This window comes from Trichosurus vulpecula, chromosome 2 (assembly GCF_011100635.1).
Source record: "Trichosurus vulpecula isolate mTriVul1 chromosome 2, mTriVul1.pri, whole genome shotgun sequence".
Lineage (NCBI taxonomy): Eukaryota > Metazoa > Chordata > Mammalia > Diprotodontia > Phalangeridae > Trichosurus > Trichosurus vulpecula.
In genome coordinates this window covers 84,409,757-84,428,908 of record NC_050574.1, presented here as the reverse complement: position 1 = coordinate 84,428,908, position 19,152 = coordinate 84,409,757, and the positions used below count along the sequence as shown (strand labels likewise).

General features: G+C 41.8%; 1 pseudogene; it reads right to left on the bottom strand.

The window, feature by feature from the left end:
- Positions 1–7,681: 7,681 nt before the first annotated feature.
- Positions 7,682–8,596, bottom strand: LOC118835859 (annotated as a pseudogene).
- Between the last annotated feature and the right edge of the window lie 10,556 nt (positions 8,597–19,152).

Sequence of the window (19,152 nt, the reverse complement as noted above, 5' to 3'; positions counted from 1 at the left end):
TTGGAACAGTGCTTTACCATCTCCAATCCTGAAGCATCTCTCTCACTCACCGTGATTCCTCAGAAGTCAACAATATTGGCTCAGCAATGAGATCCATAGGTTCTCCACAGAATCCTGAGAGCAAGGTGGTACATATACCTCACTAGGTGTCTGGATGAAATAAGTTCAGATCCTGCCTTTTATCCTTGCTAGTTTTTTTAAACCTGAGTAAACCCCTTAACCATTCTGTGCCTCATCCAGTTCTTATGGGTGGCAGGACACCAGAAGTCTAGTCTTACCCTATTACTGATGTTCTTGGTCAGTCTGTGGGTCCTCACCCAAATGCCCTCATGCATACATCTCACCTCATGTTCATATGTTCTCAGGCAGGTAAATATCTTCTGATTTATGATGCTATCTACCTTTTTAACCATCTATGTTGTTCCATTTATAGGCAGAATATCCTTCCATTAGCACACTAATCACAAGTGGTATAATGATCACAGTGGATTGAGAGCTGTTTTCAAAGCCAAGATAAGTTACAGTCAAGCCCTGACTTCTGTCACGTACTGACTATGGGATCCTTGGTAAATCTTTAATCTTCTGAGGATGCTGGACAACTCTCTAAGACTGGCAGTTGCAGAGAAAATTGTTGACCTGATTTGGCAGAAAGGATGTCCAAATCTAAGAGCTCTCTATGAAATCACTCTTCCAGTGCCTTTCTTAATAATATTTCACATACCAAAAATTCTCAGTGGTAGCTATGAGGCTGAATTTACCTGCTCTCGTCAAGATATCTAGCTGATTGTGTTTCTTTGCCATTTTCTGTGCGTTGATATACGAACATCTGGTCCCACAAATATTAGCTCTCTACCACTGCCTTCTGTGAATCACTAGGAATCTTTAGGGCTACTCCTCTCTCTAAGTCAGGGATTCTTAACCTGTACTCCACAAACCTGGGTTTTCTTTAATATTTTGATAACTGCATTCCAGTATAACTGGTTTCTCATTTAATCTTATTTTTTGCATTTAAAATATTATTATGAGGAGCTCATAGGTTCTACTGGACTAACAAAGGGGTCCACAATGAAAAAGAAAAGCCCACTCTAAGGAATGCCTCCTGTTCTCTGTAGATCTGATTTAATTGCTATCTATATCTGCAATCTTTTCTCACCCCCCTCTTTTTTCAGTTTAAATTGAAAATTGGCATATCTTTTGACTAGATTGATTTCACCCTCTGCTAGCAAAGAGATTCAGGAACAGGGAGAGGGAGAGGTTTTGTATTCAAGAGGTCTGAGAAGAATGAGAGGCAAGAAATACTAACAGACAGAGCCAACTGGAAAAATAGGGGAAGGGAAGAGAGACAGAGATACAGAGGCAGAGATACAGAGAAAGACAGAGACAGATTGATACAGTGGGAGACTTACAGAAATAGGGAATCTATCTGAGGTAAGGAGAGAAGGGAATACTCAGCAACAGAGAAAGGGGAAGCAAACAGGAGGGGGAAGCCAGACAATGGTGAGAGAGAAGACTGGGCGAATGAGACTTAGTAAGTGAAAAGACATAGAAAACACTGACCCTGCAGTGGTATCTCCCAAGCCATTTCATTCACTAGTCTTGTCTCTTAACAAGATCTTTCCTTCTTGGTGAGATGAGAATCTGTCTAATCGTTCAAGACCTCAGGAATGAAACTTCCATGGTCACCTTCCATTCCCTCCATCAGCCTCTCTCCCACTTCTCTAGCTACAGGTTTTCTCTTTTGTGAGAATGACAGCCCTTCTCTTATGTTGTGTTCTTGGAATTCTAGTGCGGGATTTGAAAATACCCTGGACATCCAATTAAAAGACCAGGAATTTACTCTATATTTCTAGACTCTGTTACTGAAAAGCTGTGTGTCACTTCCCTATGCCTCCATCTCTTCACATATAAGGGATTGGGACCAAACAGGTTATATAGTAACTGGCCTCCTTGTCTCACAGTATTGTTCTGAAGATCAAGCAAATTTGTAGAAGAAAGGCATGGTGATGCACACCTGTAGGTTCTGATACTTAGGGAGCTGAGACTGGTGGATAGCTTAGGTTTGGGAGTTCCGAGCCACAGTACAACTGAAGCCCATCAGGTACCAAGTTTCACCAATATGTTGAACTTCTTCAGGTAAGAGACCAGCAGGCTACATGAGAGGAGCTGGGGGTGGGGGGGGGGGGTGGGGGGGGGTGGAGGAACTAACCTGGGTATGTAATGAACCTAGTCAAAGTTTTTAACCTAATCAGCAGTGGGGTGGTGTCAATGAGGGGGTCTGAGCCAGGAGAGCCAGTCTCAAAATTGATTAATTGATAGATAAGAAAAATAAAGATCTTTGAAAAGTAAAACAAATTGCAAAAAGGTGAAAAATATATATTGTTAACACTTAAACTTCTTTCTCTCATGCCTCCTCCTCTTCCCCCAGGTCAATAATCCAAGATTCTGTTCTGGCCATTAGAAACCATCTTCTGGCAAGGCTGAACTCCACCCCAGTCCCAATATTCTCCACCAAGTGCTTATTTCCATATTCACTCACCTGTTTTCTCTGTCAGCTGGGTTCCTCTGCCTACATCTGCAGAGCCAGGCCTATTCTCTGCCTGTCTAGTACCCCAATCTTCTTCCCGGCATTTGTGGAGAGCCCTTGGGCCCCTCTGCTGCTGAGATATTTATAGAAGATCTTTTTTTTCACAGACATTACCCTCAGGACTTCAGGCTGAGGTACAGTAGTGAGTCCCAAGAGACTCCTGTAGTTCCACACAGAGAGCCCCTGGCCTCAAAGGCCTGTGGGGTCAGTGCTCCTCCCTCCCCACCACCTTCCCCACCTAGTAGATCAAGATTTCTAGGTTTTACAGCTAAGACACCTTAGGAATCAACTAATCTAACTCCAACATTTTAAAGAAAGGAGCCTAAGGCTAAGAAAAACGAAACGAGAGGCACTAATTAACATTTTTACAGCCTTTCAAATACCTTTTCTCTTTTGAGCATCCAACAAACCCGTGTGTTCACAAGTCAAGTCAATAAGCATTTATTAAGTGCCTATGTTAAGTACCGGGAAAACAAAGAAAGGTAAAAATTAACTCTTGCTCTCAGGGATCTCACAGTCTAATGAGGAAGACAACATGCAAACAAAAATGTACAGACAAGGTCTATACAAGAAAGGTGGGAGCAGTCTCAAAGGGAAAACATTAAGGTTAAGAAGGACCCAGGAGGGGGCAGATCCAAGATGGCAGATTAGAAGAAGGAATCCAGCTGAACTCTCTCAACATTCATTGCCAGTGCACAATAACTGCAATGTTGTAATGGTAATTAACTGTGAAAGATTTGGCTACTCTGATAAATATAGCGATCCAAGATGATTCCAAAGGACTCATGATGAAAAATCTTATCCCCCTTCATATTAACCTGGAAAGACTTACATGATCTGATGCTGAGGGGAGCAGAACCAGGAGAACATTAGATACAATTACAAACACACTGTATCTGTGATGGCTAACTTTGATAGACTTGGCTCTTCTCAGCAATACAAGGTTCAAAGACAGCACCAAAAGACTCATGATGGAAAAAGCTATCCACATCCAGAGAAAAGAATTATGGAGTCTGAATGCAGATTGAGGCAAACTATTTGCTCTTTTTTCCCCTTCTTTTTTGCTTTTGTTTCTTCTTTCTCATGATTGATTCCGTTTATTATAATTCTTCTTTACAACTTGACCATTGTGTAAATAAGTTTAATGTGAAAGTGTATGTAGAACCTATATCGGATTACATGCCATTTTAGGGGGGAGGAGAGAGAGGGGGAGAAAATTTGGAACTCAAAAACTTGTGGAACTGAGTGTTGGAAACTAAAAATAAAAAATAAATTAAAAAAAAATAAAATTTTCTCACTTTTTTGGTTTTTTGCAATATGGCTAATATAGAAACCTATTTTGCTTTATTTCACATGTATAATTGATACATTGCTTGTCTTTTCAGTGGGTGGGGGAGGGGCTGGGGGGGAGGGGTGAATCTGGATCTCAAAATTTAAAAGAATGTTTAAAATAAATAAAATTTTAAAAAGACTCAGGAAAGGCTTTTTCACAGAAGACGGGGTTTTCACTGAGACTTGAAGGAAACTAGGGAAGAAAGGAGGTAGAAATGAGGGGAGAGAGAGTCCCAGGCATGCTGGGCAGCTGATCAAAATGCCTGGAGTTGGGAGATAGAGTATCTTGTGAAAGAACAGAAAGATAGCCAGTGTCACTGGGTTATAGAGTATGTGAAGGAAAGTGGGGTGCAGAAACACTGCAAAGGTAGGAAGGGGCCAGTTTATGAAGGATTTAAAAAGTCAAACAAAGAATTTTATACATCTTGGTGGTTAAAAGGATCTACTGGAGTTTATTGAATAGGGGGAGGATATGGTTATCTAATATTTCAGGAAGAAATCTTTGACAATGGAGTGGAGAATGGATTGGAGTGGGGAGACACTTGAGGCAGGAATACAAGATGGGAGGGAAGGAGGAAGGAAGGGAGGGAGAGAGAGAGACAGAGAGAGAGAGAGAGATGGAGACAGAGAGAGAGACAGGGAGAGAGACAGACAGAGACAGAGAGACAGAGAGAGACAGAGAGAGAGAGAGAGAGAGAGAGAGAGAGAGGGAGAGAGAGAGAGAGGCAAGATTCCTAATGCTCAGGAAGTTTCTGGATCTTCCTATTGCCAGAAGGAAAAATTCCAGATTCCTCTGTTTGGCATTTAAAGTCCTTGACAGTTTGGCTACAATAGACGTTTCCAGACCAAATTCACATTGCTTCCCTTTATAAATTCTGCTTTCAGCCAGACTGACGTACTCGATCTTCTGTATTTCTGACTCCATCTCCCTTCTCTGTACTTTTATACAGGGAGTCCCTCATATCAGGAATGCTGTTGTGCTTCCCTAGCTCTCCTGCAGGCTAAATGCCACCTCCAGTAAGAGGCCTTTCCTGACTCTGCAAGCTGTTGTAAGCTCGAAAATTATTTTACGTCCATATTGTGTACTTTTTGCATTTTTTCCTTATGTGAATTTTTTTTTCACTGATTCAAATATAAGCTCCTTGAAGGAGGTGTTTCATCTTTGTCTGTAACTTCATTGCCTATGAGAGTTCTTAACATATTAGGAGTTAGGAAGACCTGAGTTCAAATGTGACATCAGACATTTACTAGATGGGTGATCTTGGGCAAGTCATTTAAAATCTGTTTCTTCAACTGTAAAATACGAATGATAATATTCTCTTCCTCCTAGAGTTGTTGTGAGGAACAAATAAGATAATATTTGTAAAGTACTCAGCTATGCTATATGCTAAGCACATAGTAGGCGCTTAATAAATGTGTGTATACTTTTTCTTTCCTATAAATAGATGCTTCATAAATTGAATCCATCAAGAAATAACTCCTTGAGGGTGGGGACTGTGTTTCATTTGGCATAGAGGATAGAGCACTGGACTTGGAATAAAGAAGAAAAAGCAGAGTTCAAATCTAACCTCAGACACTTACTAGATGTGTCACCTCCGACAACTCACTTAATCTCTATGTACCTCAGTTTCCTTATCTGTAAAATGAGAAAGGTGGACTCAATGACCTCTGAGATCTCTTCTAACTCTAATTCTGTGAACTTATTGTAAGAGATGAATTGAACTTTTGTTTCCACAGAAATCATGTAATATATGTAATACCAGGAAGTCTTTTATTTGCTGCTGAATGCAGGAAAATAAATCGATTAGAGGGAAAGTCCTGGGAATGTTGATTAACACTTCACTCAACTGGATGTGGGTACCTGCTTATCAGCATATCTAAAGGCGAACGTCTCCTTCCTGGTTCTTTGCATAAAATCCAGGAATTTTCTCTTTTGTGTCCACAACCTCAAAGGCTGGAGGAGAACTTCTTTCCACAACACTATGTTGAATATTGGGACTCTTCTCATGTTAATGGTGAAGGAAATGTAAAGATCCTGGGTTCGGCTCTTATCAATTGAGAAAATCCCTTTAAAAATATTCACGACTTCTCATTCCTTTACTAAATAAAGTATATAGGAAATGAAAATGGGGGGGAAGGGGCGCTGAAATGTGAAATGTAATCAGAGGAGGAGACCCATGCGGGTGGGTTTTAGGCATTTTCGGATAGGCTTTGAATCCTGAAATTACCAGCCAATGGGAGCAGGGGAGGGAAATGCGAATCAGGATAAGGTAAAAAAAATTATATCTTTGCCTTAAACAAATATGCCTATGCTTAGGTTACCCCCTCTTGCAAGAACGAAATAAAAGCTTTCCTGGATTCAGTAGTTAATGTCTTTTGCGAGCACATTTCTCACACTCTGATCCTTTGGATTCCCATGGCTTAGCATAGCATAAGTACCTAGGTATTTGGGACTGCATATAATTTTATTGAATCAAAATGAACTGATAGAAGCCAATTTGTACAATTCTCCACCATTAGGAAAAGTTTTAAATATTTGTTGTTTAATTGTTTTTCAGTCATAAATTTTTTGAGGGGGGAAGGCAGGGCAATTGGGGTTAAGTGACTTGCCCAAGGTCACACAGCTAGTAAGAGTGTCTGAGGCCCAATTTGAACTCAGGTCCTCCTGACTCCAGGACTGGTGCTCTACTCACTGCACCACCTAGTTGCCCCAAGTCATAATTTTCTTAACAAAGATACTGGAGTGGTTTGCCATTTTTTCTCCAGTTCATTTTACAAATGAGGAGACTGAGGCAAACAAGTTTAAGTGATTTGCCCAGGGTCACACAGCTAGTAAGAGTCTCAGGTTGATTTGAATTCAAGTCTTCCGGACTCCAGGCCTGGAGCTCTATCCACTGCACCACCTAGTGGCCCTTTCAAATCTTACTTATCTTTCAAGTACTTATCTGTATCTATCCAATGAGGAGGAGAAGGAAGAGGAGGAGGAGGAGGATGGTGAAGATGATGCTGCTAGTGCCTGATCTGTATTAATGATGAAGATTGCCCCCTCCTATGAGAAACATGGATAGAAGTCAGGCCATTCTAAGGCTGGCAAGGCTCCTTTCTTGTGCTCACCTCTAAGGGTGGATTTCACCAAAGGCTCTGCCCTTGCCCTTTTTCTCTTTTCTCTCATTATACTCTCTCCCTTGTTGACCTTACCCACTTATATGACTTCACTGATCACCTCCATGTCGATAAATTCCAAATAAGCACCTCTATCCCAAACTGCTCCTATGAACTCCTATACCACAATTCCAATGACCTAAAGAAAATTGTTATCTTCTATCTCATAGCAATTTCAAATTTCATTACTTTCCCTGGCTCCCCACCCACACAAAAACCATTCTTCCTAATTGATTCATGTGTTCATTATACTATCAATCTCCCAGGCTTCCAGCTTCTATGCCTGATAGTCCTCTTCAATTCTTCATGTCTAATCAATGTCCTAAATCAGTACTGTTGCTGCTATAATATTTCTTTTATCCACCCTCTCTTCTCCACTCATTTAGTCACTACCATAAAACATGCCTTTGTCACATTTGTCCTGGACTATTGAAATCAGTGAACTTTAAGTTCAAAAGTTCCATAGAAGTCTTCAGAGTGTATGTAGTTCATGTATCATCCTCTCCTGTTTAAGATAACAATATTAAATAAATTGTTGTTTGGGTGTAGAGCAACCCTGAAAAGCCTCCAACATTTTGCTCATGGCAAAATACCCCAGGCCCCTCATCGATGTTTCCCCAAAGAGACCATTTTGAGGTTGGCTAAATGGATTTGCTGTGTCTGGGCACTGTAGATCACAGGGCTCATCAGAGGTGAGAAGAGGACTGAGACTGTGCCCATTAGCACATGTACAACAGGAGAAGCATAGTGTCCAAAGCGATGAACAATGGACAAACCAAGCACAAGTACATAGAAGCACAACACACATGTATTGAGGGCTTGGAGTCTCTCCCTGGCAGAGGCAATGGAGAGCACAGTGTGGAGGATAATGATATAGGAGACCAAAATAAAGAGAACGTCAGAACCCATGGCCAGTATGATTAAACACAGACCATAGATGATGTTGAAGTGTGTGTCAGAGCAAGTCAGATGGATCATGTCTTGGTGTACACAACAGGAAAGAACCCTAGGATAGCAGTACTGAAAAATGAATAAGTAGAATGAGGGGGCTGCTGTGATAATAGCACTCCTCAGCAGTGCCCCAGCCAATGCCACATGGGGGCCAGAGAGAATTGTGGAAAGCAAATGACCAACCACCAGGCAGTCCGGGACATGGCAAAGAGCACAGCAGATTCCATGAAAGAGAAGGAGTGGAGGAAAAGCTGCTGGAGAATACAGGACACCAGCCCAATGATCCGTGCATCAAACCACAGCACACCCAACATTGTGGGCAGAGTCGACATGCATAGACCCAGGTCTGTCACTACCAGAATCGCCAGGAAGTAGTACATGGGCTGGTGCAGGGTGTTCTTAGTGCACACCAGATAGAGGATGAAGATGTTGCCTAGGACAGCCACTAGATAGCTTGCAAAGATGGGCGGTGAGATCCAGCAGTGAGCCCATTCCAGGCCTGGGATGTCAACAAAACGTCAACAAAAAGGTGGTAAAGATGCAATTGTTCATGGGCATGTTAGGCATCCTTGGAAATTCTTCCTGGGATAAATTGGGATTGGGTAGTTAATAGAACAAAAAAAGATTGATCCCTCCAATTAACCACAGACTATCACTTACCTTCTGTCTGCCCTAGCCTAGGCTGAATCTCCATAAACATTGTTTTTGCCAGAGGCCTCACTTAAAGTCTCCATCCCCACCCCACCCCCACCTTCCACTCAATTCTACCATCCCTTTCTATGTTACTTGTCAGTCCCTAAAACTAGACCTCACTTCCACTGTGAACTTTCTCTGTTATTATCCCCAAGCTGTATTGCTGCTGGAGATAAATGATGATTTGGCCTTTGCTAAATCCATTTTTATCCACCATCCAAATGGGCATTTTCTGCTTCTTAAAAATCCTACTACCTTTGACTCATTGTCCAATAAAAGGCTCCACAAAATAGTTCTTTCTGCCCCTCCTTAAAGCCTGAAACATACCTAGCCCTTTGCTCAAGAGCATCCATGCAAAAGCCATCTACAATGAGCTCCTTTTACTACTGATCAATATTTCCTAGTTTCAGTTACCTCATTTGTAAAATGAGGTAGCTAAACTGAATTTGAATGTCCCTTCTAGCTCAAAATTTCTAAGTTTCTCCCATTTAAAAAAATGTTTTTTCAGAAATTAACCATACTTTCTTGTAGGGTTGTGTTGCAGGCCGAGTTAGAGCTGAGCCCTGTCCTCCTCGGACCTCCAGGCCCAGGGGCCTGCTGAGATAGACTCGGGGCTTTGGGATGTGGGTGGAGCCAGGAGGAGGGGTCTTGCCTTTGTTGCCTCCCTGGCAATTCCAGGTCTTTGCTCGGGCCTGCCTGACCACATGGAACTTCCGGTTCTCTGCCCAGGTTTGCCAGAGCACATGGAGTTTCCGGTTCTTTGCCTGGACTGCCTGACCGCAGGGAGCTTCGGGTTAGCGAGGGAAGAGAAGGGGAGGAGAGTAGGCTGAGTCGGGGTGGTCCTAGTTACCCAGGTGTATTGAATTTTACCTGTCCTTCACCCACGTAACCAAAGAATGTACCTACGTCACTAAACATATAAAATGCTGCTTGCTGAAATAATAAACGGAGTCACTCACCATCTTTTCGGCTCCCGCCCCGTTCATTGTCCGCGAGATCAGGTCCTTTGCTTAGGCAAAGGCCTGGGGCTTGGGGGGAACCCCGAGCATAGTTATGAGGCTTCGGGAGCCCGTAACAGGGTTGTGGGAGGGGAAGAGATATTTCTATCTATAGGGAAGTATCTATTGTGTCAAAAAAAAATACATCTCCATTTTTTTTTAATATTTAATTTTAAGCAGAGGCCATTTACACCTAAACACATACTTCATAGAGTCCTCCAGAATATTCAGTGCTAATCTCCTGATCAGAGTTTGATGTTATAATCAAGGGATATTTACAATAAAGTTAATCTCATATATCTAACAATACACATGATAATTGTTATGCCAAAGTACTTAAGCATAAATATATTCAACACATCATTTTCTTTATGCACCTCCTCCATTTCCCATCTGGGCTAAGGACCTTGATGCATCATACCCCACCAAAAAAAAAAATGCAGGTCAAGCAAAGTTCCCAATTCTACTCTCCCCCTCACCTTATATCACTCAAACTTCTCCCACTATCATATCCTTCACTCTGGCCTCAGATAAAGAGATGACCCTTCTTGCAGAGGCCAGACCCTCTACATCTACCTTTAAACCTATATTCTCATGACTCTCCTGTATTCTCCAGAAAAATTGTCCCCTCTAGAATCCCTGCTCTCTCTTATTACCTGGCTCCTACTCTCTTGCCAATAAACACAGCAATGTCTCCCCCAATCTTAAAAAAAGTCTCTTTACCCTACTATCCTAGCTAGCTATTTTCCTATCTATCTCTCCTCATGTTGTGTGGGATGGATTTTACGAATCCAAAAATTAACAACAGAGGCATCTCAAGGTGAAAGTAGAAAGGAAAATTTATTACGATCCTGCAGGAAAGGGCAACCTGGACATCGAGAGGACTGGGGGTCCTCTCAGTGTCAGAGCGCGCTGGACACAGAAAATTGGGGTGTTTATATAGGTCCCTAATCGCAATTCCCCCTCCCAACCTCCTTCCTCTCAGCTTGCAGACGTAAGCTTTGAGGGTACAATCTAGACGCAATAAATCTACCCAGGGACAATGGCAAGGAACAAACAGTATGGTTATTTTTACAAGCAGGCGACAGTCATAAACTTCCCACCATTCTTGTTTCATTCTACTATCAATCTCAAGGTAGTAAATCTGTCTTAAATGACAGTGACGATTAAACAAACAGTTCGGTTATAGGTGACAGGCAGGAATTAGTTGTTAGTTACCTCATCTTCACATCTGTGGCTATGGCGGATATCCCCAGTATCCTTACACCTTGCCTCCCATCATTCTTATACCTAACTAATCTTGCACATCTATATTGCACCTGGCTTTTCGGCTTTTCATCCATTCTTCCCCAAACGGAGGTTCTCTTATCTTGGGGTCAATGTACAGGGGGTGAGTATCCTGTGTCTTATCCTTATCCTCAGAGAATTTTATGGTTGCTGACTTATTCACCTCAACCCTTCTTTCTTTCAGGCCTCTCACCGTTAGGTAAACACACAGGACCTGTTCTTAACCTCGGGGGCCTACGGTCACTAGCTAAGCTTGTGGAGGGGAAAATATCTAAGTAGAGAAATGGGACTCACTATCCTACTTATTTCTATTTATTTAATTTGTTCCCTTTTATGAGAGGTCTTCACTTGTCCCACACAATGTCAACTAAAGAAAGCTGTCTACACTAGATATCTCAATTTCTCCTCTCACTGCCAAAATCTTATACAACCTGGCTTTTGACATCATTCAACTAAACTGATCTCTCCACAGTTACCAATGATCTCATAATTACCAAATCAAATGGCCCTTGCTCAGTCCTCCTTATTCTTGACTTTTCTATTCCTTTGGCCAGAACTGACCACACTGTGCTACTAGAAACTCTCTCCTCTCTAGGTTTTTGTGAAACTGCTCACTCCTGTTTCTCTTCTTATTTTTCCAATAATTCCTCATCTCCTTTAGTGGTTCCTCCTCCATGTTATTCCCATTAAACATGGGTGTCTCCAAAGGCTCTATCAGGGACCCTATTTTCATTTCCCTCGTTATTACCTCAGTTAGCCATTTCATTAGCTTCCATATTTCAACTATCAGCCATATATAGATGATTCCAAGATGAATATATATAGCCTTATCTTTCTCCTATGTTATAGTCATATACAGCAACTGCTTTGGTGACATCACATAGGTGACATCACAACCCACAGGCATACTAAATTCAATATGTTTCAAAAAAATTTACTTCACTCTCCGATCCTCCTCAACCCCCTGCCCTGTTCCTATCTTCCTTATTATTGTTTTGGGGCACTGCCATGCTCCCCACTCACCTCTTTATTTGACTTATCTTGTAGAGTTAAGTAAGTTCAGGAACCTCAGAATCCTAACTCTGTTTTCAATAGTCCCTACATGCCTCCTCTTTTCCTAGCCCCCTTTTCTTCATATCCCAAGATCCAAACAGGGTATCAAGACTTAAGTTGACCTCTTTTCTCTGAACTCTTTGAAATCCACAATATTGTAGTGCAAGGAACATATCAGATTATACTTGGAATCTACTACCCCATTGGTAAGGAATTCATAAGATGCAATGACCACTGCCTCCCAAAATTCACAGCATTCATACTTCACTAAACAGCTCCTCCCTTTAAGCTGAAAGCAGGTCCTTAATAGCTGTTGCTTTTACTTCTTCCAACTTCTGAAGAGTGAAATTATCCAGAAATTAAAGGTAATAATTTGTTGTTCAGTCATGTCCTTGTGACCTCATTTAGAGCTTTCCTTGCAAAGATAGTCATTTGCCATTTCCTTCTCCAGCTCATTTTACAAATGATGAACTGAGGCAAATAGGGTTTAAGTACTTTGCCCAGGGTCACACGTCTAGTAAGTATCTGAAACTAAATTTGAACTTGGGTCTTCCTGACTCCAGTCCCAGTGCTTTGTCCACTGTACCACCTAACTGCCCAAGAATTTATTAGCTGCTCATCTTTCAGTCCTGAGAGAGAGAGAGCTCCATAATCTTATAGGATCACAGGACTTAGTAATATTGAGACACATCATAGTTATAGGGGGCTGGTCTGGGAGTAAAGAAAATTATTGTTCAAATCCTGCATCTGATACTCATTTCCTGTGCGACCATAGGTATGTCACTGAAGCTTAGTTTCCCCGTCTATAAAATGAGGGGGTTGCTTTTAGTGACCCTTCCACGTATTAATCTAAGATCTCATAATTATTTAGATCAACTTCCTTATTGCACAAATCAGCAAAATGAGACTCAGAGAAGATAAAAGACTTATTCCTTTACTAGAGAGGAGAGCCAGGATCCTAACTCAGGTCCTCTGACACCAAATCCAATGTTCTTAGTCAGTCTGTCGGTCCTTACCCAAATGTATATATCTACTTCATTCCATCTACATTTTTTAACATCTAGTTTGTTCCTTTTAAAAACAGGATATTCTTGCATTATCATGCTAATCACGACTGGGAAAATTGCAATGTGGGTAGGGAGCTAGTTTCAAAGCCCGCTGCAGAGAGGGTCAAATTTCATCCATCATATACTGGCTGTGGAACCTGAGGCAAATGACTCTGTAAGTCATTGGTGAATCTCTAAGACCTGAAGTTACAGAGGAAGTTGCTGACCTGTATCAATAGAAGAAATTTCTTTACCAAGGGGTTCTCTGTACCAATAAAATCAGTCTTCCAGTTCCTTTCCTAATCATGTGTCACATCCCACATAGTCTCAGTGATATCTATGAGACTGTATTTACCTAATCTTGTTAAAATATATAGCACAGAGTACAGAAATTTATTTTTACTGGACTATGTCTATATGCAAGATGCTTTATTTCCTTTCTCAGTTGGAGAGTAGGTCGTAGGTCAGCAGGTGAGAAAGATAGTACTCAGAAGTGAAAATAAATTAAATTTAAAAAATCTTTAGCACAGTCCGCCCCACCCATTCTCTGTGCATGGGTGTATGAACATCTGCTCCCACATCTTTCTCTTCCTCTCCCTCATCGCAGCCTCCTCCACTCCTATTCTTCTCTCTCAATCAGAGCTATAAGTAACTGAATATATTTTGATATAATTGGCTACTTTTTATAATCTTAATTTTTTATTTTATGCATTTAAAAATATTCTTCTGAAGAGCCCATAGGCTTAGCTATACTGCCAAAGGGGTTCACAACAGAATAAAAAGCTTAAGACACCTTGCTCTAGGCAATAGTTGCTATATCTGGGATCTTTTCTTGCTGCTCCTGATACTTTTTCTGTTTACATTGAAGGCATGGCATCGTCTTCTTCACCTCAATTGCCTTTTCTCACTGGTAGCGCAGAGGGGTGCAGAGAGAGAGGTAGATACTCTGATATTGAGGACAGGAAAAGCAAAGACCGAGGGTTAGAAAAGGAGACACTGAAAGACAGAGAGCAGACCGAGGAACACAGAGTAAGACCAGACTGGGGAGACAAGAAGGGGAAGGATGAGGAATAGAGAAAGGGAAGGCTAAGGTCAGAAAAATACAGGTAAATATTTATCAATCAACTCTCAGGAAAAAATTACCCATTACACACTTTTTAGTTTAATTTGCATTATTAATATTTTCTCCATCACTAGCTTGGGTCTAGACAATCAGCAAAACAATAAACCAAGTCCAGATTTAGTGAATAAATGTTCTCGACTGAAAATTTAATAATCAGCTCTTAAAGGGCCAATTTGACCTCTTTCTTGGCTAAGGAACATAGGCAAGGGAGGCTGGATGATACTGAAAGAGAAGACTGAGCGTTTGAGGCTCTATAAATGGAAAGATGCGGAGATATTGGCCTTACAATGGTGTCTCTCTCCCTGCAGCCACCTCATCCAGTGCCCTGTCTCTTGAAATAATCTTTCTTTGTGAGATGTGAATCTATCTAATCTTTCAAGACCTCCAGGAATGGAGACTCCATGGCCACCCTCCATTAGCACTGCCAATATCTTACTCAATTCCCTGTCAGGAAGTTTGTTTTTGTTTTTGTTTTTGTTTTTGTGAATGTGCTCTATCTTTCATGATGAAGCTCCAGGTCCTTCTCATATGTTCTGTTCTTGAAATCAAGCCCGTGGGATCTGAAAATAGTGGTAAGAGCATTGCACATACAATCAGAGACCTGGGTTTGATCCATGATTTCAAGACTGTCACTGAATAGCTGTGTGGCTTTGGACAAATTCCTTCATTTCTCTTTGGCTCAATCTCCACATACAGTAGGGATTTGGTCCGAACAGGCAGGATTTAAACAACTGTCTTCCTTGCCTCACAGGACTTTTATGAAGGTCAGGTGTAAACAAATACAAGCAGGCTATAGAAAGGTGAGGAACAGTATTACTATGATTCAAAATTCTCTCTCTCCTGCATCCCCTTCTCTCCCTCAGGTCATTAATACAAGATTCTGTTCCTGCCACGAGACAGGATCCTAACCCCTACCCTCTCCAGGTGTTCATCTTGGCATTCATTCACCTGCTCTCTCTGCCAGTTCAAGTGCCTCTGCCCACATCTGTAGAGACAGGCTGTAGAGACAGAGACAGTGCTCTGCCTGCCTGGTACCTTTAAGGCCCTTGTCCAGAGTACCCAAGAGCATATGGGCCCCCTCCCCTGCCAGGATAGTTACATCATCCCCCCCCCTTTCGTAGATTGACACTGAGACTTGAGGTTCAGCAGAGATTTCCAAGTCACTGATGTACTTCTTCCCAGGGAGCCCCGGTATCCACCCCAGGCCTGTGGGGCCAGTGTCCTCACTCTTCTCCTGGGAGATTATAGCAAAGCCTTATGCTGTTCCTAGGATTTGAAGTTAAAAGACACCTTGAGAATCATCTAGTTTAACCCCACCTTTTTAGAGAGGAGGAGTCTGAGAATCAGTAGGGAAATGTAGGGTAATAACTTTTATATAGCACCTTAAGTCTTTTAAAACCCTTCCAATTCATTTTCTCATTTGAACCTCAAGGGTAAGTCTTTGAACTAGATGTTATCTTTATCCTCACTTTCCCAAGGAGGAACAGAGACAGTGATATCAAAAGAATTGCCTCGGGGTCACACAGTTACTAAAAGACTCTGGCAGAATTTGAATACAGGCCTTTCTTGCTCAGATCAAGACTTAATCCACAAGGCAACTCCACATCCCCCAGCAGAACTCTAAGGCAGACCAGGATGGTGGGTTGTTGCCTCTGCAAGAGCACAAGATGTGGTGTCCAAAGATCTTTCTTCAAATCTTGGCTTTGCTGCTAACTAGCTATGTGATAATGGACAAATCATTATCTGTCTCTGGGCCTTTGGTTTCCTTCTCTGTAAAATTAGGAGTTTTATTTAATTTTGTTTTATACTGTAGTTATTTTCCAATCCATTAATTTTCCCTCTATGGGAGAACAATAAACTTGATTGCTTGAGTATTCTATTTCTTGCCTTCTCAAAGAGTGGGGGAAAGATAGAGAGGAGAGAATTTGGAAGTGAAAATAAAAACAACATTTATTTTTAAAAAAAAATGAATAAACTTCATTTCTCCCCCCAGAGCTGAGCACAGTGCTTAGGACACAGTAGGTAAATAACAAATAATTGTTGAATAAATGAATGAATGAATGATTGAACCTGGAATTTAGAGAACAGAGCTGTATCCAAGAAAGACTCAAAGCTGGAACTGAGGATTGGAATCAGAGACGAATACAAAAGGACAGTTTTTATTTGTAGTGAAAGTGGCTTCCTCTGGCCCCCCTTCCAAATCTGTACGGTTTCGTCCTTAAATTACTTTGTATTTATCGTGTTTTTGCTTTGTTTTGTTTTGTTTTACCCTTTAGGTGGCAAACAAATAGAAAAAGCTCCACATAAGGACTCCTACAGCAGCATATTGACTTTGTTTTTTTTTTTTAAATGTATTGTTATCTACATGTTATTTTATTTTTTTTGCTAAGTATTTTCCAATTACATTATAATGTGGTTCAGACCACTCTCAGGAATGCTGTAGGCCACATTGGGCCCCCAGGCCTTGTGTTTGCCACTTCGGCCACACAGGTTGCCTCTCCTACAGAATGTAAACCCCTTGAGAGGAGAGTGTTTCATTTTTGTCTTTTTATCCCCAGTGCCCACTGCTGAGCCTAGCTCAGAGACCACATTTAATAAATAATTGTATATTGACGAAACATACATAGCAAAAGAGCTGAATATCTAAAGTGTGGGTGCTGTAGTCCCAGTAGCTAGCCCCCAAGAGGCAGAGATTCTAGATGTCCTTTAATCAACACAGTCCTTTGGCTTCTTTAGATCTAAGGCTCTGTCCCTGAGTTAGATTGGTTTGTGTTTATTCTACATGTGGAATTGTATCGTAGGGGACTTTATCCTCATCCTGATTGACTTTAGGGATTATGGATTCCTCACAAGGATTGTCTTTCTCCAGGGGTACTCTGTCCACGTTCTAATTTTAGAGAGCTTACTTGCTTCTCCTTAGGTCAAGGGGACCCCACCTATGAATCTGTACAGCTGATGGATTGAATATGTAAACAGGGTCCTGGGGATGAGGCTGGTCCCTTGGAGTTAGCTCAATCTATGGTAGAACAAAGGAAATAGGCCTGGTTTCTGCTAAGAATAGAGGATTTAGAAAGAAGGAATAGGGGGTAGTTCTGACTTTGCGTTTCATGTTTGTAGTTTTTTGTTTGTGTCTCCAATACCCACCATAGCGCCTCACATATAGTAGAAACTCAGTAAATGATGCTTGAATCAGATTGAACTGGGAGCCAGGAACAAGAGAGATATGAGGTTCTGAAACAACACACCTCAGCTTGCCCTGGGAAGCTGTCTGGGAGGCAAGGTTTGTCACTGAAATGGTTTTGCCCAACTTGACATGTATTTAATCACAAAAGCTGGCTCCTTATTGAAATGTTCACGCTGCAGTAGGTTTATTTTATTTTGATTTTGGTGACCCTGGAAAGAGCTCTGGGTCAAGAGTCAGCTTCTGTCAGTGTTTCTCAGATCTGCCCGTCACACAGCCTTAGGTACTCAGGCTGATTATATACATCTTAGTTCTTCCCAGACCCCACCCCACTGCCTAGAAATATTTACAAGTGTATAATGTCAAACATATATATTATGCATTTAGTCATAAAAGTAACATACAGTTAGGCATGCTGTTGTTCAGTTGTGTCTGACTCTTCATGACTCCATTTGGAGTTTTCTTGGCAAAGATACTGGAGTGGTTTGCCATTTCCTTATCCAGCTCATTTTACAGATGCGGAAACTGAGACAAACAGGATTAAGTGACTAGCCACAACTAATGATTGTCTGAGGCTAGATTTGAACTCAGGTCTTCCTGACTCTAGGCCTGGCACTGTACCCTGGTCATAACTACATACAATTCCCATTAATCTCTCCCACCAAAGCCTGAGGGACCCAGTTCCATGATCTGCCCCTCCCCCAAACCCCCAGCCTGACATGAGTCATATCATAGATTTAGAACAAGAAGGGACTTTTGAGGTCCTCAAATCCAATCCCCTCATTTTACTTGTCCAAGGTCACACAGCTAGTAAATGTCTCATGTGAGATTTGAATTCCCATCTTTCTGATTCCAAGTCCAGCACCCTCTCCACTGTGCCTCTTGTAGTATAAGGATTCTTGATTTACTTTGTAGCCTGGGTTCTGTGCTTTGACATGTTCAATAACTGTACTTTGTCATGGTCATGACTAAGGAGATGACAAGTGTATTAGGAGGGCAGAGTTTATAATCTCAAAGAGGATCATAAACATGTCTGAAACGTTCGGAATCACCGGATATAAGAAACTCTCAAAGTAGAAGGCAGAAGAATCAAAACATTTATTTAGGCTCCACAGTAACCAACCCATGAACCAGCAACCCCATTTTGATATATTGATCAAAAGCTTCCAGGCCCAATAAGTACGCCTTGAAAGAGTAACCAGGAGGCTACAGAGAAGCATGATTGCGTAAAGCAAAATCATGTTTCCCCCTCTATGGTAATAAGATTACCCACTGGCCTGAAGTCTTTGTTCAGCTTTCTCCCGTAGGTCAGCTCTGCTACTGGCTTCAGCTGTGGCTGTGTCTGTGGCTGTAACTGACGTAACTGCCGTAACTGTCGCTGTAACTGTCGCTGTAACTGTCGTTGGCTCCAACCGGAAAAGGAAAAGAGGATCTTCAAGCTGTCCTCTCCCCTCTTATAGAGTTTTTGACATCATCAAGCACCGCCTGAACGACCAGGGCCGATTGGTTCTTGACTTGGCCCCTCCCCCTAGCATAGCCGTTAACACCTCCCCTCAGCCAGCCCCATGACTCATCACACAGGAAGTTGTCTGGTCCTGCCCCGGAAGAGCAAGCCACAGTGTCCAGAGGCTCAATGAGGTAAGCTGAGTCATTCAAAGAAAACAAAGGCCATTCTGGCTACACTCCACCCCTTGTTATAGGATACATAATCTAATCAGCCATGTATCCTAGAACATACATTG